At 35.5% G+C, this 21,382-nt stretch overlaps 1 protein-coding gene across 3 annotated transcripts in view; it reads right to left on the bottom strand.

The window, feature by feature from the left end:
• Window positions 1–3,772: 3,772 nt before the first annotated feature.
• PLOD2 (procollagen-lysine,2-oxoglutarate 5-dioxygenase 2) overlaps window positions 3,773–21,382 on the bottom strand; it is a 122,807-nt gene continuing 105,197 nt past the window's right edge. The window contains exon 21 of one of the 3 annotated variants that reach the window (XR_012519246.1): window positions 3,773–5,955. The gene's annotated coding sequence lies outside the window, so the exon portion shown is untranslated. Of the gene's footprint in view, window positions 5,956–13,380; window positions 13,871–16,852; window positions 17,159–21,382 lie in introns of those variants that run through there. The other 2 variants (XR_012519247.1, XR_012519245.1) reach the window with 2 other exon arrangements.

The following is a 21,382-nucleotide window of genomic DNA, read 5'->3' as shown; positions in this document are numbered from 1 at the left end:
CCCCTGACAGGCACCAGTGTGTGTTGCTCCTACCAACATGTCCATGTATTCTCATCATTTAGCTCCCACTTACAAGTGGAACATGCAGTGTTTGGTTTTCTGTTCTTGCATTTGTTTGCTGAGCATAATGGCTTCCAGCTCAATCCACATCCCTGCAAAGGACATGATCTTGTTTTTTTTGTTTTTGTTTTTGTTTTTATGGCTGCATAATATTCATGGTGTATATGTGCCACATTTTATTCATCTAGTCTGTTATTAATGAACATTTGGGTTGATTCCATGTCTCTGCTATTGTAAATAGTGCTTCAATGAACATACACATACATGTATCTTTATAATGGAATGATTCATATTTCTTTGTGTATACACCCAGTAATGAAATTGCTGGATCAAATGCTATTTTTGTCTCTAGGTCTTTGAGGAATCACCACACTGTCTTCCACAATGGTCGAGCTAACTTACAATTCCAACATTGCCTTCTTAACTTTTTAATAATCACCATTCTGACTGTCATGAGATGATATCTCATTATGGTTTTGATTTGCATTTATCTAATGATCAGTGATATTGAGCTTTTTTCATATGTTTGTGGTCACATGAATGTCTCTTTTTGAGAAGTGTCTGATCATGTCCTTTGCCCACTTTTTAATGGGGTTGTTTGTTTTATTCTTGTAAATTTGTTTAAGTCCCTTGTAGACTCTGGATTGTCAGATGGATAGATTGCAAAAATTTTCCCCAATTTTGTAGGTTGCCTATTTGCCCTGATGGTAGTTTCTTTTGCTGTGCAGAAGTTCTTTAGCTTAATTGGATTTTACTGTCAATTTTTGCTTATATTGCAATTACTTTTGGTGTTTTCATCATGAAATCTTTGTCTGTGCCTATGTTTAGAATGGTATTGCCTAGACTTTCTTCTAGGATTTTTACAGTTTTGGTTTTACATTTAAATTTTTTATTCATCTTGACTTAATTTTTGTATAAGGTGTGAGAAAGGGTAAAGTTTTAATTTTCTGCATATGGCTAGCCAGTTTTACCAACACCGTTTATTAAATAGGAAATACATTTCCTATTGCTTGTTTTTGTCAGGTTTGTGGAAGAACAGATGGTTGTAGGTGTGCAGAGTTTTCTGTTCTGTTCCATTGGTCAATGTGTCTGTTTTTGCACCAGGAACATGCTGTTTTGGTTACTGTAGCCTTGTAGTATAGTTGGAAGTCTGGTAGAATGATGCTTCCAGCTTTGTTCTTTTTGTTCAGGATTATCTTGGCTTTACAGGTTCTATTTTTGTTCCATATAAATTTTAAAATAGTTTTTTCTAATTCTATGAAGAATGTCAATGGTAGTTTATTGAAAATAGCACTGAATCTATAAATTACTTTGGACAATATGGCCATTTTCATGATATTGATTCTGAGTGTGACATTTTTTTCCATTTGCTTGAGACTTCTCTAATTTCCTTGGGCAGTGGTTTGTAGTTCTCCTTGAAGAAATCCTTCACTTCCCTTGTTGTCTGGATTCCTAGGTATTTTATTTTCTTCGTAGCCTTGTGAATAACAGTTTATTCATGATTTGGCTTGCTGCTTGCCTGTTGTTGGTATATAGGAATGCTAGTGATTTTTGCACAGTGATTTTGTATCCTCAGACTTTGCTGAAGTTGCTTCTCAGCTCAAGAAGGTTTGGGGCTGAGATGATTGGGTTTTATAGATATAGGATCATGTCATCTGCAAACAAAGATAATTTGGCTTTCTCTCTTCCTATTTGAATACGCTTTATTTCTTTCTCTTCTCTGATTGCTCTGGCCAGAACATCCAATATTGTGTTGAATAGGAGTGGTGAGAGAGGGCATCTATGTCTTGTGCCGGTTTTCAAGGAGAATGTTTCCAAATTTTGCCCATTCAGTACGATATTGCCTGTGGGTTTGTCATATATGTCTCTTATTATTTTAAGGTATGTTCCTTCAACACCTAGTTTACTGAGGTTTTTAACATGAAAGGATGTTGAATTTTATCAAATGACCCCTCTGTGTATACTCACGTAATTATATACTTTTTGTCTTTAGTTCTGTTAATATGATGAATTACATTATTGATTTGTGTATGTTGAGCTAGCCTTGCATGACAGGGATGAGCCAAATTGATTGTCGTGAATAAGCTTTTTGATGTGCTGCTGGATTTGGTTTGCCAGTATTTTATTGAAAATTTTTGCATAAATGTTCATCAGAGATATTGGGCTGAAGTTTTCTTTTTTGTTGTATCTCCGCCAGGATTTGGTGTCAGGATGATGCTGGCCTCATAGAATCAGTTAGGGAGGAATCTCCTTTTTGTTTGTTTAGAATAGTTTCAGTGGAAATGGTGCTAGCTCTTCTTCTTACCTCTCATAGAATTCAGCTGTAAATTTGTATGGTCTTGAGCATTTTTTGGTTGGTAGCCTATTTTTTAACTGCTTCAATTTCAGAACTCGTTATTGGTCCATTCCGGGATTCAATTTCTTCCTGGTTTAATCCTGGGAGAGTGTATTTGTCCAGGAATTTACCCATTTCTTCTAGATTTTCTAGTTTTTGTGCATACAGTTGCTTTTAGTATTCTCGAATGGTTGTATTTCTGTGACATCAGGAATGCTATCCTCCTTTTCATTTCTAATTGTGTCTATTTTATTATTCTATCTTTTCTTCTTTATTAGTCTAGCTAGTGGTCTCTTATATTAATATTTTTCCATAATACAGCTCTTGGATTCATTCACCTTTTGAAGAGATTTTCATCTCTCTCTCTCCTTCAGTTCCACTCTAATCTTGGTTATTTCTTGTCTTCTGCTAGCTTTGTGGTTTGTTTGCTCTTTGTTCTCTAGTTCTTTCAGTTGAAATGTTAGATTGTTGATTTGAGATCTTTCTAACTTTTTGACGTGAGCATTTAATGCTATAAATTTCTCTCTTACCACTGCTTTAGCTGTGTCCCAGAGATTCTTGCAGATTGTCTTTTTGTTCTCATTAGTTTCAAAGAACTTCCTGATTTCTGCCTTAATTTCGTCATTTACCCAGAATTCATTCAAGCACAGGTTGTTAAGTTTTCATGTAGTTGTGTGGTTTTGAGTGAGTTTCTTGAGTTCTAATTTGATTATGCTGCAGTCTGAGATTGTTTGTTGTTATAATTTGAGTGGTTTTATATTTGCTGAGGAGCATTTTACTACCAGTTATGTGATCAATTTTAGAGTAAGTGGCATGTGATGATGAGAAGAATGTATATTCTGTTGTTTCGAGTGTTCTGCTTTATTTAGTGCTGAGTTGAGGTCCTGAATATCTTTGTAATTTTCTGTCTTGATAATCTGTCTAATATTGTCAGCGGGATGAAATTAACACATTTAATCATTACAGCAAACCTATGAAATATAAATGTAATATCCATAGTTTACAAAGTTAGAAAGCTGAAACCCAAAAAGGATAGGTTCTTTACTCAAGATTACACATTTCATAAGTGACTGACCATATTAAAACAAATAATGAAGCCAATATTCAAATCAAAGGCATCTGGTTCTAGAACCTAGGCTCATATTACTTCATGATAGTATGTTTCCAAATTATTAAAAATATTCATGATTTTTTCTCTTGAGACATCGCAAATTAAATATCTTTGCACCAGTTGGGAGACCTAGTAAGGTTTATTAAATTTAGCTCTCTGTAAAAGGTAAAGCTAAAAGTCAATATAATTAGACTTGTAACTTATCAGGAAATGAGCCAATGAAAAATAACATCTTCTGCTTTGGGGAGAGAGCCTTGTAAAAACGCTTTTGTTTTTGTTTTTCTTTTTTTTTTTTTTTTTTTTTTTTTTTTTTTTTTTTTTTTTTCTGAAGGGTAGCATCTGCATGAGAGCAAAATGGAAGTCCTGATTCTGATTGCAAACCGGAATTGCTGTAGACAGCCTTACATCATTCCAGATTAAATGCTGCCTGGAGACCCACGTCTACTCTGTTATCTCTTTGAGCTATGAAAACGTAACCTTTTCCCACTCAGCCATGGCATGGGGGAGCCACTATCAGCACCTAAAGAAATCAACACTTGTTCCAAGGAAAAGAATGTCTGCACCCTAAAATTAACCTATGCTAAGATCAAAATAGAAACAGTAAGATCCGCATCAATCTTGCCTTTTTCTTTATAATACCCAAATAGGCCTCTTTTCTTTTGCAGAAAATGGGCTTTTTTTTCCCTAATGCATAAGTCTTACGCATTAAAATAAAGAGCAACATAGAAAATAGTAATTTATCTGACAATGGGAAATGGTTGATTTTTATAATGCTTCAAAGGATCACCATTCAGAAACAAAGGAGTCAGTCAGTTACAGAATGTGAGCCTAGATGCAATTAAACAAACTAAGAGCTCCCATAAGATTCTCAGCCCTAAACACTAAGAAAATCTTTTCATCATAGTCTCTCAAATTTCTTCCACAAGGTGTATTTGAAAAATATTAACAGAAAACTTCTTACCTTCAGCAACACATTTTGTAATTCAGTTGCACTTAAATCTATAATGTTATAGACAGCATTGTTTGGTTTAAAAAAAAAAAAGTTAAAACAAGTTAAATATCCCTTTGACACTGAACTTAATACAAGATACTATGTGAAAACAGGCTCCATGTAAATGTTTTCTTTGTTTCCTTTTTGTCCTCTGTCATAAGGGAGATGAGAAGGCAAAATGGACCGAGTAGAGGCAGACAGGCCACAGGCATGGAGAAGGGGAGGCGTGTAGGGGTAAAAGGAAGGAAAATAAGGAAAAGGAAGTAGAGCAAGTGCATTGAGATAAAAACTGGGGGAGGTGTACAGTAATACATGGAAAGTGGAGTAAGGAAAAAAGAAAATCCTATTGATCCCTTCAGTTTTTTTTTTCCTAATGGTTTAGGAGATCATTTTAGGACTTACGTGAGCTGGAGTTGGTTAAATTTACAAGCAATGGCATTGTGAGTTTTCAAATTACATACGTTGGCAGTTAGAAAGAAGAACCAGTTTTAAAGGAGGGCAGGAGGCCAGTTTTTTTTTTTGTTTGTTTGTTTTTAAAGTGCATCATCCGGTTACGAAGATATGATAGTTAAAAGGGAAAGCCAGCATTTCCAAAGAAGGATGCAGAAAAATACATGGTACAGAAAGTCTGCCACCTACAAGGAAAATCTGGAGAAGAAATAATTTCTGGGTATGTTAATTAAGTCTGGTCTTGTTCTAAGGTTTTTTCAGCTAATTTGCCAGGCTGCTGAAATGGTAATATAAATAAGATGTAATTATTGGTTTGCCCACTGAGAATTACAGGCTTATTGAGATGAAAGGAAAGCATCATAATGATCACAAAGTTTAAAATCCTTTAAGTCACAAACCTAAGTGTTTACTGAGGTCAGAGACATGAATGCTAAGGGGACGCAGTGGGTACTGTGGCGATCAAGAGAGTTTCTGCCCCATGTAAAAGGACAGCACCGCTGAGTTTTCGTTGCTTTTGCCATGTGAGCACCCGAGCTCTGAATAGGCAGATATAATTTCTCATGAGGGGCTGGTTTAATGTTCAAGGTTATTTGACTCGAAGCAAGAAGAAAGGAAAAAAGGAAGGAAGGGCAAGTGTTATGTGACTCAAATAAATCACATCTATGGGGTACCAGAGCTCTGATTCCATACAGTTTAGAAGTGAGAAGCTTGGCTCAGGAAAAGAAAGGAGCTTGTCCAAGGTCATACAGCTAGTTAGTGGTAGAGCCAAGAACATGTTAGGAGGCAGGTTTCCTCATTCCCAGATCAGTTGCCTGCCTGGCTTGTGTAGATTCTGGTGTACTCACAGACACACTCATTTCTTACTTTTCTCCAGAGTTTGGCAGTGGCCTTGCTTGTGTGCTTCCCTCTCCTTAGCAGCTTGGTTGAAAGGTCTCCAATAAACTCTAGCTCCAAATCCAATGTTGCTCTGGTCCATTAAGTAAATCTTTTCTCTATCTGGGAAGCAAACTGGAAAAGGTTAAACACACTCATGTTTCCTAGAGGTTCTAAGAGTTGGAGCCAGTGCAACTGAAATCTTTACTGCGCCCTGTCCCTTATGTTTTGAAATGTCTTTTCTTTCCATTTAAACATTTCCAAAGTGTTGGTGCTGCACTGAATATAAAAGCAGCTCTAAAAATAGATGTATTAAAGATTATTATTTTTATTAAAAGTATTGTGACTTAACTTGTGTAAGTAAAATTTAGAATCAAAGATGCCCTGAAAGTAGCAAAATTCTAAATAATCAGAAGCATGAAGATGCTGCATAAAATAATTATTAAAGGTAAAAGGGACAGAAAGGTTATTAAACATTAGAGGAAAAAGTTGTATGCCAGGAATAAAGAAGGACAGTAACACTATTAAGGAGTCACATCGTTTTATTTCACTATCATACACCCCTTAAAGACATTTCAGTCAACCAAAGATTGCATATACATGGTGGTCTCATAAGATTACAATGGAGCTAAAAAACTTCTATTGCTTAGTGACTTAGTAGCCATGGTAACAGCCTACTGCAACACATAACTCACATATTTGTGATGATGCTGGTTTAAGCAAACCTACTACACTGCCAGTCATTTAAAGTGTAACACATATAAACAGGTACAGTACATGATACCTGATGATGATAATAAATGAGTGTTACTGGTTTATGTATTTACTATCCTACATTTTATCATTATTTTAGAGTGTACTCCTTTTACTTTGTAAAAAAAATAATAGTAATAACTATAAAACAGCCTCAGGCAGGTCCTTCAGGAGGTATTCCAGAAGTCATTGTTATCATATGAGAAGACAGACTCTTGCATGTTATTGACCCACATCTTGTGGGACAAGATGTGGAGGTGGAAGACAGTGATATGAATTCATGATTATGACCCAGTGTAGGCCTAAGCTCATGTGTGTGTGTCTTAGTTTTTAATAAAAATTCTAAACGTAAAATTCAAATTAATTAATTGAAAATAAACAGGTTAAGGATAAAAAGAAAGAAAATATTTTTGTACAGCTTAAGTTTTAAGCTATGTGTGATCACAAAAGTATCAAAGGATTTTTTAAAAATTAGCGTAAGCTACGTTTAATTTATTATTAAAGAAAAAAAAATTAGTGTAGCCTAAGTTCACAGTGTTTACAAGTCTATAACAGCATACAGTCATGTTCTAGGCCTTCACATTCGCTCACCACTCACTCACAGGCTCACCTAAATCAACTTCTAGTACTGTTAGCTCCATCCATGGGAGGTACCCTATGTAGGTGTACCATTTTTTATCTTTTATACCATATTTTTACTGTATTTTTTCTGTGTTTAGATATGCAAATACTTACCACTGTATTTCATTTGCCCATAGTATTCAGTACAGTAACATGCTGAACAGATCTGTAGGCTAGGTGTAATAGGCCACACCACATAGTCTGAGTGTGTAGTAAGATATACCATCTAGGTTCATGTATAAAAATGAATCACCACATTTCTAAGAAGCTGTCACTGTTGTTGAGACACCTGACTGTACTATGACTTTAAAGGTATTTTGTAGCAAAGAGATCCCTTAAAACACCTCAATTATACAGAAGAAAAGGAAGTTTTAACACAGTATTTGAAAAGTAATTATGTAATCATACAGAAAAAAAATTTTTAAGACAGTATTTGAAAATAGTTATGTAAAATAAGTTTGCAGCTTCTTCAATGTCAAAGCTCACTTATAATCACCCAATCCATCGTATGTGTCTATTATATACCTTAAAATTGGCTTCATGAATTTCTAGAGAAATCTCACACAATCATGATTATTGTGTGAATCATTACTAATATAAACTATAAATATTTAAATATGTCTGCTTTTATACCAAAGATGTTTACTATTTACATATGAGAGAGTTGGGTAGGAAAATATTTGTTTATACTGGAAAAGAATTGGTGATCCCTGGAAGCCCAGAGGACTAGTGTCCTCTTGGGAGCTGATGTGATTACTGTCATCAGCATCTCCTCCAAAGGAGGAAAGATTTTGGTAAAGGCAATGCATACGTGGAAAATTATTTCATGTGCTTTCAACCAACAGAATTTAATTAAATTTGGTTCATATGTTTTGTATTTTTAAGCCAAATCCTCAGAATATTCTACTGTTATTGATAGCATCAGCAGACAAGACACAAAAGTTTTGGGAACAGAAAGTGGAGTCATTATAATTAAACTTGAGGGATAAAAAAAAAGTCAATGTAACAAGAAAATGGGGTTTGAATTATTTTTCTCTGCTAGTGTTATTAAAGATTCTGCTTTTCAATAATCAAATTCATTTCTTGAAATGTTAATACCATAGAAATAATATATGATTGTATTTCAAAATGCAGGGTATCTTATCATACCTCTCTAGAGAAGTCCTTTCTTTTTGTCAAGAGTCCCACTCTGTCGCCCAGGCTGTAGTGCAGTGGCATGATCTTGGCTCACCACAACTGTTACATTCCAGGTTCTAGCTATTCTTCTGCCTCAGTCTCCCTAGTAATTGAGATTACAGGCACACACCACCATGCCTGGCTAATTTTTGTATTTTTAGTAGAGATGGGGTTTCACCATGTTCTCCAGGCTGTTCTCGAACTCCTGATCTTAAGTAGTCAGCCTGCCTCAGCATCCCAAAGTTCTGGGATTACCGGCATGAGCCATCGTGCCAAGCCAGTTCTTTCCTTTTACCTTGCATTCCTATAAGAGAGCCTAAGCCTCAGGCTGTGTGGGAGCACAGAAATTCCTAAGATGACTCGTACATATGAGGGTCTCCCCTCAGCTGTTCCATCATCGATAAACTTGTTTCTCCATCCTACATTTTCTGAGCTTCTGTTATTAACCCTGAACCCATGGAGGTGGAGACAGCTTCATTTCATTTCAGGCTCCAAACTCTTCCTGGGCTGGGGGGTATCTTCTAAGCCCATGGTAGTAAATACCACCTTTACACTGACAATTCCCACATCTGTCTATTTTTAGGTAAAACTCCTCTCCTGAACTTAAGCCTCATACATTTAACTGCCTCTAAGGCATCTCAAATTCACCATATCCAGATGAGCTTATTATCTTCTCCTGAACACAAACATGCTTTTTCACAGTTATCACAATAGTTGAACTACTATTCACCCAGTTTCCCAGACAGAAACCTAGTAAGTTTGGCTCTTCTCCCTCCCTCTCCATCATCTCCCTGTATTGAATCAATTGTGCATCTCAATTTTATTCAGCAATCTTATTTGCCTACAATTTACCAGGTTTTCTTCATACTCAAATGGGAGGACACCATATTTGTGTGGATTATTGTCATATCTTCTTAACTGAGATTGCGTCTCCATTTTCAGCCCTGTGCATCTAATATGTTTCTTAGGCAGATTGATCCTTTAAAAATGTAATGCTGACCACAATCATCTGGTAAAGCACTTCAATAATTCCCTATTGCTCTTCAGGTGAAGTCCAAGCTTTACATGGTTTTCTCAGTCTAAGTGTTCCTACAGAGCCATCAGCTTCAGCTTCCCCTGGACTACTTCCACATTGCACTCCCCTTTCCCAACCTTAACTGTCTAATTTATTAATCAGACCTCAGCTTAGATATCACTTTCCTTGAAAGCGTTCCTAAGTGCTTCACTGGCATAATGTATGTCCCCTATTTTGGCACTTATAGCACTATAATGCAATTACACATGTCTTTATTTAACAAAGATTTATTGAGTGTCCATCGTATATGCCAAATGTTATTTTAGATGCTAGAAGTATAGCAGTAAACAAAACAGACTAGTTATCACTCTCATGGGCTTATATTTCAACGAACACTATTGAATTAAGAAAGACATACGTGTTGGAGAGTGTTATGAAGTATGGAGAGGGTAATGTGATAGAGTGTTATTAGGGCAAGAAGAACTCTTTAGTTCAAGGTAATCAGGGAAGGCATCTCTGACAAGCTAACAGGGGAGCTGAGACATGAAAGTGAGAAAAAAAATCATGTCAGTTTCTGAGGAAAAGGATTCTATGCAGTAGAATACACACAAAGACACTACGATAGAAAGGATCTTGGCATAATCCCCGACATGGAAAGAACCATCTAGAGAAAGAGTGATAGAATGAGGACAAAGTGGTGAAGTGAGTGGCAGGGTGACACAATCATGGGGGACATGGACTCTCTGACATAAGCTTGGGGGTTGATTTTGCATGGAATGGAAGCCACAGAGAGATTTGAATAAAGCTGTGATATGAACTGACTTAGAAGGATCATTTCGTCTTCTATGTGGATAAAAGACTGTAAGAAATAAGGTGGGGGAAAAGAGAGACCATTTAGAAGACCGTAGCAGTTAATAGTTCTGGCAAGAGATGATAGTGCCTGGGACTGCTGTACAGTATTGGAGACAGTAGAAAGTGGACGTTTTTGGAACATATTTTAAAATTAAAGTGCAGATGAACTTGCTATAGGCTATGAGAGAGTCAAGGATCATACCATATTTCTTTTCTGAGCAAGTAGCAAAGTACAGTGATCATTATAATAGTCCTCCCTTATCCACAGGTGATATGTTAGAAGACCCCCCCAGTGAATACCTGAAAATGAATAGTACCAAAACCTATACTATGTGATTTTCCTGTACATACATACCTATGATAAAGTTTAATTTATAAATTAGGTACAGTAAGATAACAATAACAAAGAATAAAAGAGAATAATTATAACATTATTGATGGAGAAGTTAGGAAAATAATTCCTGCAGCAAAGGAGAAGGATTTGCCAACATACTTGCTAGGGTAATAAAAGATAGGTCAATGTGCTTTCTCCCTCTCAACATATCTTATTTTGCTGTACTCGCCCTTCTAATGATGATGATAATGTGAGATCATACAATGTCTATGTATGTAATGAGATGAAGTGAGGTGAATGACAGGCATTATGATGGAGCATTAGGCTGCTTTTGAGCTTCTAATAAGTCAGAAAGAAAATCACCTTCTTCTAGTAATCTTGGATCATTGAGCCATAATGATGTTCCTGGTTGGATGTCTGGAGCAGACAATGTGGTGGTAGAGGCTTCTATAATTGAAGATTTTTTTTTCCTTTTGCCAAAACCTTTTATTATAACCATAATAAAATGTTGTTATCTCTTTCTTTTTAACTCATCAAATTGTTGCTGCAGAGGTTGTAATCCTTTGTTAATCATATGGGTGACTTTAATGCTACATTTTATCCAAGGATTGTATTCCATAATTTTGTCTTTTAATGTCTTTGCAGTTGGAAACAAGTCAGCAAATTTTGGTAATGTCCACATTGCTGATTCTCCTTCGGTTTTTTCTTCTTCATCATCTTCCTTTTACTCTGTAGATGATTCAGCAGGTTCTTCCAGTTCCTCGTTTGTTAATACTTCTTGATAGCCTTCAAAATGTTCTTTCACTTAAGCAAGTATGTTGGCAAATCCTTCTCCTTTGCTGCAGGAATTATTTTCCTAACTTCTCCATCAATCTTCAGGAAGCCTTTAAAATAATTCACAATCTCACTCCATATGTTCTTTCAGGAGACATTTGCAGTTTTGGGTTTCAATTTATCAATTACAACTTGATTAATATTATTGTTACAGCAATAGTGAGTGAATTCCAACACTGCATAATGTCCAGACTAGAGTATGCATCAACTGATAATTGAATTCAATCAAATACTGAGCAGGTTTATATGACTTTGACAGACTAGATAATACCCTGGTCAAGGCGACGAAGCAATTAGGTTATATTTGGAGGTAAAAATGCAACCTCAACATTTTCATTTTTGTAGCAAATATTAGGATGGCTCAGTGCATTTCCTATTATTAAAAAGACTTTATATTCCAATCCTTTATCTTTCAAGTATTTTTTCACTTCCAGGATGAAGCATTGGTGGAACCATTCCAAACAATATGGCTGTCACTCATGCTTTCTGATTATGTTATTATAACATGGGCAAATAATTTTTGGTTTTGGTATTGGTTTTAGATTTTTGCTCTGTACACTATGCCTGGCTTTACCATATGCCTTGCAGTTTTGCCACATGGTTCCAGAGTTAATCTGTCCTCCGTGTTTTATGTCCTGATGCCTTTGTTGTACTTTTATGAATGTAGGTGCTATTGGGCAGCTTCTTCCAGAAGAATCAGGTTTCATCACAGTTGAAGACTTGCTTTGGATAGTACCCTTTCTCCTTAATAAATTCCTTTAACTCTGCTGGAAATGTACAGCTTCTTCATCTGCAGATGCAGCCTCTTCAGTATTTTTTGTATTTTCAGGTTCAAACTTAATTCCTGAATCTGTATAACTATCTCTTACTTGCAGTAAATGGCTTGGCATCACTCATTTCAAAGAATCCCTTTGAAAAAGAAGCCTGTCCTCATGCTGCTGATTAAGACATTCCCAAGACTGGGAAGAAAAAGAGGTTTAATGAACTTACAGTTCCACATGGCTGAGGAGGCCTCACAACCATGGGGGAAAACAAGGAGGAGCAAGTCACAGCTTACATGGATGGTGGCAGACAAAGAAAGAGCTTGTGCAGGGAAACTCCTGTTTTGAAAACCATCAGATCCCATAGGACGTATTCACTCTCATGAGAACAGCACAGGAAAGATCCCACTCCCATAATTCAGTCACTTCCCACAATTCAGTCACTCCCCACAGGGTTCTTCCCACAACATGTGAGAATTGTTGGAGTTACAATTCAAGATGAGATTTGGATGTGAACACAGTCCCATACATGTCAGTTACCTTAGATCTTACCAACCTCAGCATACAACTATTTTTTTTCCTTTACTTTCCTTAATTCAAGAGATTTTAACTTTTTACTTAAAGGAAGCACATTCCAGTTTCTCTTTAGTGTATCCAGTTTGACAGCATCATTACCCTTGTGCTTTGAGGCCATCATTAATTAAAATAATGGTTACTTGAACAGAGCATAGTGATACAGTGATAATCAACAAGCTGGCTTATAAGTAACTAACAGGCAGGTGCTGTGTACAGCAAGAATATGCTGAACAGAGATGATTCACATTCCAGTTGGGACAGAGCAAGATGGTGTGAGATTTTTATCACACTATGTAGAACAGTGTCCAATTTAAAACTTATGCATTAGTAGTATTAATATTTTCCATTTGATATTTTCAGACCACAGTTTACTGAGGGAATCTGAAACCACAGAAAGTGAGGCTATAGATAAGGGATACTACTGTATTATGAGTCAAGGATGATTATCAAAAGGCCAGATTTAGAAGCAGAATGTCAAGAATTCAATCAGAGATATGGCAGGTTTGAGATGCTTATTGCAGATCTAAGTGGAGATGTGGAATACCAGTTGAGTATATAAATTGACATCTGAAGTAAGTGTAATCTCTTGCTTTACTCTGTTCTCAGATTGCTATAAAGAAATACCTGAGACTGGGTAGTTTATAAAGAAAGGAGGTTTAATTGACTCACAGTTCTGCAGGCAGTAAAGGAGACATGGCTGAGAAACCTCAGGAAACTTACAATTATAGCAGAAGGAGAAGGAGAGGCAAGCATCTCTTACAATGGCAAAGCAGGAGAGAGAGAACAAAGTGGGAAAGGCTACGCACTTTGAAACTACCAGAGCTTGTGAAAACTCACACAGTATCTCAAGAACAAGGGAGAAAACTGACCCCATGATTCATTCACTTTTCATGAGACTCTTCCTGTAAAACTTGGGAATGGCAATTTGACACGAGATTTGGGTAGGGATACAGAACCAAACCATATCAGTTCACCCCTGGCTCCTCCAAAATCTCATGTCCCTCTCACCTTTCAAACCACAACCATGCCTTCCCAACAGTCCCCCAAGTCTTAACCCATTTCACCATTAACTCAAAATCCAAGTCCAAAGTCTCACCTGGACAAAGCAAGTCTCTTCTGCCTATGAGCCTGTAAAATCAAAAACAAGTTAGTTACTTCAAAAGGGGTACAGGCATTGGGTAAATACTCCAATTCCAAAAGGAAGAAATTGGTCAGAACAAAGGGGCTAAAGGCCCCATACAAGTCCAAAACCAAGCAGGAAAGTCATTAAATCTTAAAGCTTCAGAATACCTCCTTTGACTCCATGTCTTACATTCAATGCATGCTCACACAAAAACAATTATTTTTCACTGAAAAAACCATTTGGATAATTGTTTAGTTCAACAAATTTTGTGTCCAGCCAAGATGTGGGTGTCTATAACCTTCTATCTAAGACATACTTAATAGGCTTTGTTTCTAGAGTCCACCATATGATGGCCTAATCATTTCCTCTTTGTAACTATAAAATAATAGTGATAATTGCCTTGAGTCAATAGTATAAGCAGAAATTTGAAAATTGCCCACATAATATAAGTCACCTCATACAGGAGAGCTCTGGCTGACATCTGGCAGGTACCCTTCTGGGATGAAGCTACGAGAGGAAGGAACAGACAGCAATCCTTGCTGTTCTGCAACCCCCATGGCTGATTTTCAGGCAAACAGGGTCTGGAGTGGACCTCCAGCAGCCCTGCAGCAGAGGGGCCTGTTAGAAGAAAAACTAAAAAACAGAAAGAAACAGCTTTAACATCAGCAAAAAGATGCCCACGCAGAGATCCCATCCAAAGTCACCAACTTCAAAGACCAAAGGTAGATAAATCCACAAAGATGGGAAGAAACCAGCACAAAAAGGATAAAATCAAAACCAGAACATCTCTCCTTCTCCAAGGGATCACAACTTGTCACCAGTAAGGGAAGAAAAGTGGATGGAGAATGAGTTTGACAAATTGACAGAAGCAGGTTCATAAGGTAGGTAATAACAAAATTCTCTGAGCTAAATGATCATGTTCTAACCCAATGCAAAGAAACTAAGAACCTTGAAAAAAGGTTAGACAAAATGCTAACTAGAATAACCAGCTTAGAGAAGAACATAAACGACTTGATGGAGCTGAAAAACACAGCACAAGAACTTCACAAAGCATACACAAGTTTCAACAGCCGAATCAATCAAGTAGAAGAAAGGATATCAGAGATTGAAGTTCAATTCAATTAAAGAAAAAAAAAAAACAAGAAAGCAATATTAGAAAAAAAAGAGTGAAAAGAAGTGAACGAAGCCTCCAAGAAATATGGGATTACGTGAAAAGACCTAATCTACGCTTCATAGGTGTACCTGAATGTGACGGGGAGAATGAATACAAGCTGGAAAGCACTCTTCAGGATATTATCCAAGAGAACTTCCCCAACCTAGCAAGGCAGGCCAACATTCAAATGGAAGAAATACAGGGAGCACCACAAAGATATTCCTAAAGAAGAGCAACCCCAAGGCACATAATCTTCAGATTCACCAGGGTTAAAATGAAGGAAAAAATGTTAAGGGCGGCCAGAGAGAAAGGTCAGGTTACCCACGAAGGGAAGTCTGTCAGTGGATCTTCAGCAGAAACCCTAAAGGCCAGAAGAGAGTGGGGGCCAATATTCAACACCCTTAAAGAAAAGAAATTTGAACCCAGAATTTTATATCCAGCCAAACTAAGTTTCATAAGTGAAGGAGAAATAAAATCATTTATGAACAAGCAATAGCTGAGAGATTTCATCACCACCAGACCTGCCTTACAAGAGCTCCTGGAGGAAGCACTAAACATGTAAAGGAACAACCAATACCAGCCACTGCAAAAATGTACCAAATGGTAAAGACCATCAACACAATGAAGAAACTGCATCAACTAACAGGCAAAACAACCAGCTAGTATCAAAATGGCAGGATCAATTTCACACATAAGATTGACCTTAAATGTAAATGGGCTAAATGGCCCAGTCAAAAGAGTTAGACTGGCAAATTGGATAAAAATCAAGACCCATTGCTGTGCTGTATTCTGGAGACCCATCTCATATACAAAGACATATATAGACTCAAAATAAAGGGATGGAGGAAGATTTACCAAGCAAATGGAGAGCAAAAAAGCAGAGGGCACAATCCTAGTCTCTGATATAATGGACTTTAAACCAACAAAGATCAAAAGAGACAAAGAAGGGCATTACATAAGAAAAGAATCAATGCAACAAGAAGAGTTAATTATCTTAAATATATATGCACCCAATACAGGAGCACCCAGATATATAAAGCAAGTTCTTAATGACCTACAAAGAAACTTAAACTTCCACACAATAATAGTGGGAGACTTTAACACTGCACTGTCAGTATTAGACAGATCGATGAGACAGAAAATTAACAAGGATATCCAGGACTTGAACCCAGATCTGGATCAAGTGCACCTAATAGATATCTAGAGAACTCCCTGCCCTAAATCCACAGAATATACATTATTCTCAGCATCACATACTGGGGTCTGTTGGGGGTGGGGGGCTAGGGGAGAGATAGCAGGAGGTTCAGAGATTGGAGAGGGATAACATTAGGAAAAATACCTAATGTAGGTGATGGGGGGATGGAGGCAGCAAACCACCATGGCATGTGTATACCCATGTAACAATCCTGCATGATCTGCACATGTACACCAGAACTTAAAGTATAATTTTTTTAAAAAAGTGTCATTGTAAATGCCACTGATGAAAGATATTTGCTCAATACAGCAATTACTACACCTTTTCTTTTTAAATTTGTTTCAATTCTAAGCCTCAGCACAAATTTGTCAACTCTATTTACATCTGCCTTTATTTGAACAAGTTAGTTGGTAACACCTCTGACCCAGATAATCACTAAACACATCTCTTCATTGATTCACTCATTCATTCACTCATTTTTTAAAAAATCTATTTATCATGATCATTTGTCATAAAGAAATTGAAATATAGTTGTAAGTTGATATTATACATTTTATGTTCTCTTTAGATGAGTGATACTTTTGAGAGGAAAATAATGATATATGTTTATATAATAAATTTGTCAGCCCATGTCCAAAAGAAAAATGATGCAGGGGTTTTTTTTTTAACTTTTTATCATTGCCTTGGTTAGCAATTTATTTTAGTAAACTTCAGCAAATTTTCATTAAGCCATAATGAAAATTGTTGTTTTAATGAGCCTATACTTTGTACATTTTAGCTGTGTGAGAAAATCAAACTCTGACGGGTCTAGGTATATATGCCAGTAATACCACGCTTCAAAGAAGCCCCAAGAAGAAAAAAAAAAAAAAATCACATGCTTCTGGTAGACATCAGAAATTCTTCTTCATTAGTATTTCCAATTCTCAGCTCCAATATCCTTTCTTCCTAATTGGCAGAAAATGACAGAACATAGTACAATTACTCAGTGACCCTCCATATAAAAAGCCAACAAAAACTTCCCTCAAGTAGAGATTTCCCTGAGTTTTTGCTGTGTATTTTTGTTTGTTTGTTTTTACTGCCTGGGCTACCACAGCCTCAGATCTGATTTCTTAGGAAGTTTCTGAAATAAACTAAAGCTGAAATGCAACAACACTTTTTATCTGCTTCCCTGGAGTGAATTTAACAACCTGCAACTCTTAACGGCTTGCTTTCCGATGCAGCCACTTTCTGAAACAGCTTGTATCTCATAACAGATTACCTTTTGAACAACAGTTTCAAACCAAAACTGAATTAGATTTTAAAAGCCGATAAAAAATGGCTTTAAAGTTAAGAATTTTTGTGTCTTTTATCTAAAAAATACAACTTTTTCTTGCTTGCTTTAATCATGAGATTTTTAAAAATCATATTCTTTTTTTTTTCCATAGCACATAATCTAGGACATCTCGACAATCTTTAAAATTCCATTTTCAAAAATATAGACTTCAAATTCAGGGCTGATATGATGTCTTGCCCAGGAAGATTGGAAATTGAATATTTTCACTTTTCAGCTTCAATAATGGAAGTGGATGAGAAATTTAAATGGCTTATAGGCAGCCAAAGGCCTGCATCTGCCCATAAACTTTGACATTTAGATGACGTGAGAAGACAAGTAAGACACCACAACTTATTATCTGGAAATAAAATTCTTCTTTATCAATAGGGAGAATATTAGCCTCTTTCAATGCAGCCTTTCATAAATGTTTTGACCCCTCCTTACAATAAAAGAAAAAAAACTGTTGAACTATGTAAACTGTTTAAATGAGGGGAAAAAAAAACTGGAGTGTTTGCAGAGTGCTTTAACATACTGTCCATAAAATTGTTGTTCTTCAGAAAGTACAGTTGATCTCTCAATAACATGGGACAGATGTTGGTCAGATGCTACATATATCCAGGCTTGACCCCAACTGTGACATGTTACTGTGGTTAAGCTTCAATTACTATTCTATATGCTTTATTTGACCAAAACTTGTAAATTTGCAAGAAATGATAGTCTGTACTCTCAAAAATGCATGAATGGAAAACCCTAGGACTGTCTGAGTGGCATAAGACTACAAGGATATAGGGGCTAAGTTTCTCCTGGAAGAGGAAGAAATACTTGCAAATTAGAATCACAATTAGAATTAGATTATAATCATAATAATTATTTTTTAAGTTGATTGTTGGTCAAAGTTAAGGACTTTTGTGAATGTAAATTCCACTCTTTGTTTACCAACTTTTACAGCATACATATGGATCAATATGATAACAATTCAATGACTCTTTTCCAGAATTATTTGTCTTTTTTTGGTGAATTTGACATTTTAAACTGATTTATGAGATAATGTCAATACTCAATCTTCAAGATGTTAAGTTAATTGTCTAAAGTTATATTGTCTTCATTTTTTTCTAAGAAGTATAGATTCTGCTTGCACTTTTTCCTAGTAAAAACTTATTGACACAAATGTCTAGAAGAGATAAATTATTTAAAATGTTTTCAATTTTAACTCTTAAAGATAGGAAATAATTGGAAGTCCAACAAGGAAAATGAGGTTACATTCACAAAATGTAATGTGTTATGTTTCTAAATTCTAAAAATTATTTTTAACTGAAAGAAGCAGGATGTACAAATATAAGAGGATTTAGATAAAACTTTTCTAAAGACATAAGTTGTATCTCCAGTATGAGAAATACACTGTAGTTCAAGTGTGCAGCCTGGATTTGTATTGTAGGAAAAAATGTTAAGGATATCTCTTAACTACTCTTACACGAATAGACCATAGTTTGAAAATGAAGCACAGAACATGTTTATTTGAATGCAACTTCAGGAAGATATGCAGATATGTAATATTTTGATTTATGTCTGTGTGTTTCTTTAAAACCTTATGTTCCTTGCAAAATATCTTTTCTTTCTTTAGCCATATTTCTATCTATGAGCAAGGCTTGAAACATGACTTAAAGAGGGAATAAAAGTTCTGCCAAAGCTTACAACACTCACACTGATGTTAAAGAAAAAGAATATCACCAGGTCTACATTTGTATTATCAGAATTCCAGAAAAATAAGAGGAAGATGGTGGGACAGAAAAAAACTTTTGAAGAAATAATGCTGGCAAACTTTCCAAATTTGTGTAAAGACATAAACCTACAAGTTAAAGTTCATCAAACCCAAAACAGAATAAACTCAAAAGAAATACATGCCCATACACATTGTAATCAAACTGATGAAAACCAAAAATAAAGAAAAAATGTTAAAAGGAGCCAAAGAAAAATAATACATTCCATATAGGAGAATAATTATTCAAATTATTGTACATTTCTCATCAGAAAGAACACAGTGGAGTGAAAATCTTACTATAATGAAAGAAAGGAATTGTCAGCCTAGAATTCTTATTCAGTAAAAATAACATTCATTCACAAATAAAGATAAAAAATAATGGGTACGCAAAATGGAAAGGAAAAGTCAAATTATCTTTGTTTGCTAATGATATGATCTTACATTTGGAAAAACTTAAAAACTCGACCAAAACCTACTCGAACTGATAAACAAATTCAGTAAAGTTGCAGGATACAAAATCAACATACAAAAATCAGTAGCGTTTCTATATACCAACAGTAAACAATCTGAAAAAGAAATAAAGTAATCCAATTTGCAATAGCTAAAAATAAGAAAGAAGTAAAATATCTTTATTATGAAAACTATAAAATATTGATGAAAGAAATTGAAGAGGACATCAAAAAATGGAAAATGTTTCCATGTTCATGGATTTGAACAATCAGTATTGTTAAAATTTTTGTACTACCCAAAACAATCTAAAGATTCAATGTAATCTCTGATCAAATACCAGTAACATTCTTTCCAGAAAAAAAATATATATATATTAAATTTTACATGGACCCACAAAAGATCCAGAATAGTCAAAGCTATCCTGAGCAAAAAGTACAAAACTGGAGGAAACACATCACTTTTCTTCAAGTTACAATACAGAGCTGTAGTAAACAAACAGCATGGTAGTGTCATATAAATGGATATATAGGCCAACAGAACAGAGAACCCAGAAATAAATCCATACACCTACAATGAGCTCATTTCCAACAAAGATGCTAAGAACATAAGTTGGGGAAGAGCAGTATCTTCTATAAATGGTACTGGGATCAAATCAAAATGGATGAAATACTTTAACCTAAGATCTTGCACTATGAAAATACTACAAAGAAACATTGGGAAAACTCTCCAGGACACTGAGCTGGGCAAATATTTCTTAAGTAATATTTCACAAGCATAGGTAATCAAAGCAAAAATGGACAAATGGACAAATGGGATCACATAAAGTTAAAATGCTTTTAGAGAGGAACGAGAACATCAACAAAGTGAAGAAATAACACACAAAATGGGAGAAAATATTTGTGGGCAATCTGTCTGACAAGGGATTAATAACCAGTTATATAATGAAATCAAACAAATGAACAGAAAATAATATAATCTGATTTCAAAATGTGCAAAAGATCTGAATAGACATTTTTAAGACATAAAAATAGCAAAAAAAATATGAAAAAGTGTTCAGCATCACTGATCATCAGAAAAATGCAAATCAAATCTACAATAAGGTATCATCTCACCTCTGTTAAAATGGCTTTTACCAAAAAGATAGGCAATAACAAAATGCTGGTAAGGATGTGGAGAAAAGAGAACACTTAGACACTGTTGGTAGAAATGCAAATTAGTACAACCATTATACAGAAGAGTTTGGAGATTCCTCAAAACCTAAAAATAAAGCTACCATATGATCCAGCATCCCACTACTAGATATATACTCAAGAAAAGAAATCAGTATATTGAACAATATCTGCACTTCCACATTTATTGCATCGCTATTCACAATAGCCAAGATTTGGAAGTAACCTAAGTGTCCATCAACAGAAGAATGGATAAAGAAAATGTGGTACATATACACAATAGAATACTATTCAGCCATAAAGAATGAGATCCTGTCATTTGCAACAATATAGATGGAAGTATAGGTAATTATGGTAAATGAAATAAGCCAGAGACAAAAAGACAAACTTCACATATTCTAATTTATTTGTAGGAGCTAAAAATTAAAACAATTGAATTCACAGACATGGAGTATAATAATGGTTACCAGAGGCTAGGA

Source organism: Saimiri boliviensis, chromosome 9, assembly GCF_048565385.1.
Source record: "Saimiri boliviensis isolate mSaiBol1 chromosome 9, mSaiBol1.pri, whole genome shotgun sequence".
Taxonomy (NCBI): Eukaryota; Metazoa; Chordata; class Mammalia; order Primates; family Cebidae; genus Saimiri; species Saimiri boliviensis.
The sequence above is the reverse complement of the archived record's forward strand: the minus strand, read 5'-3'. Positions and strand labels throughout refer to the sequence as shown.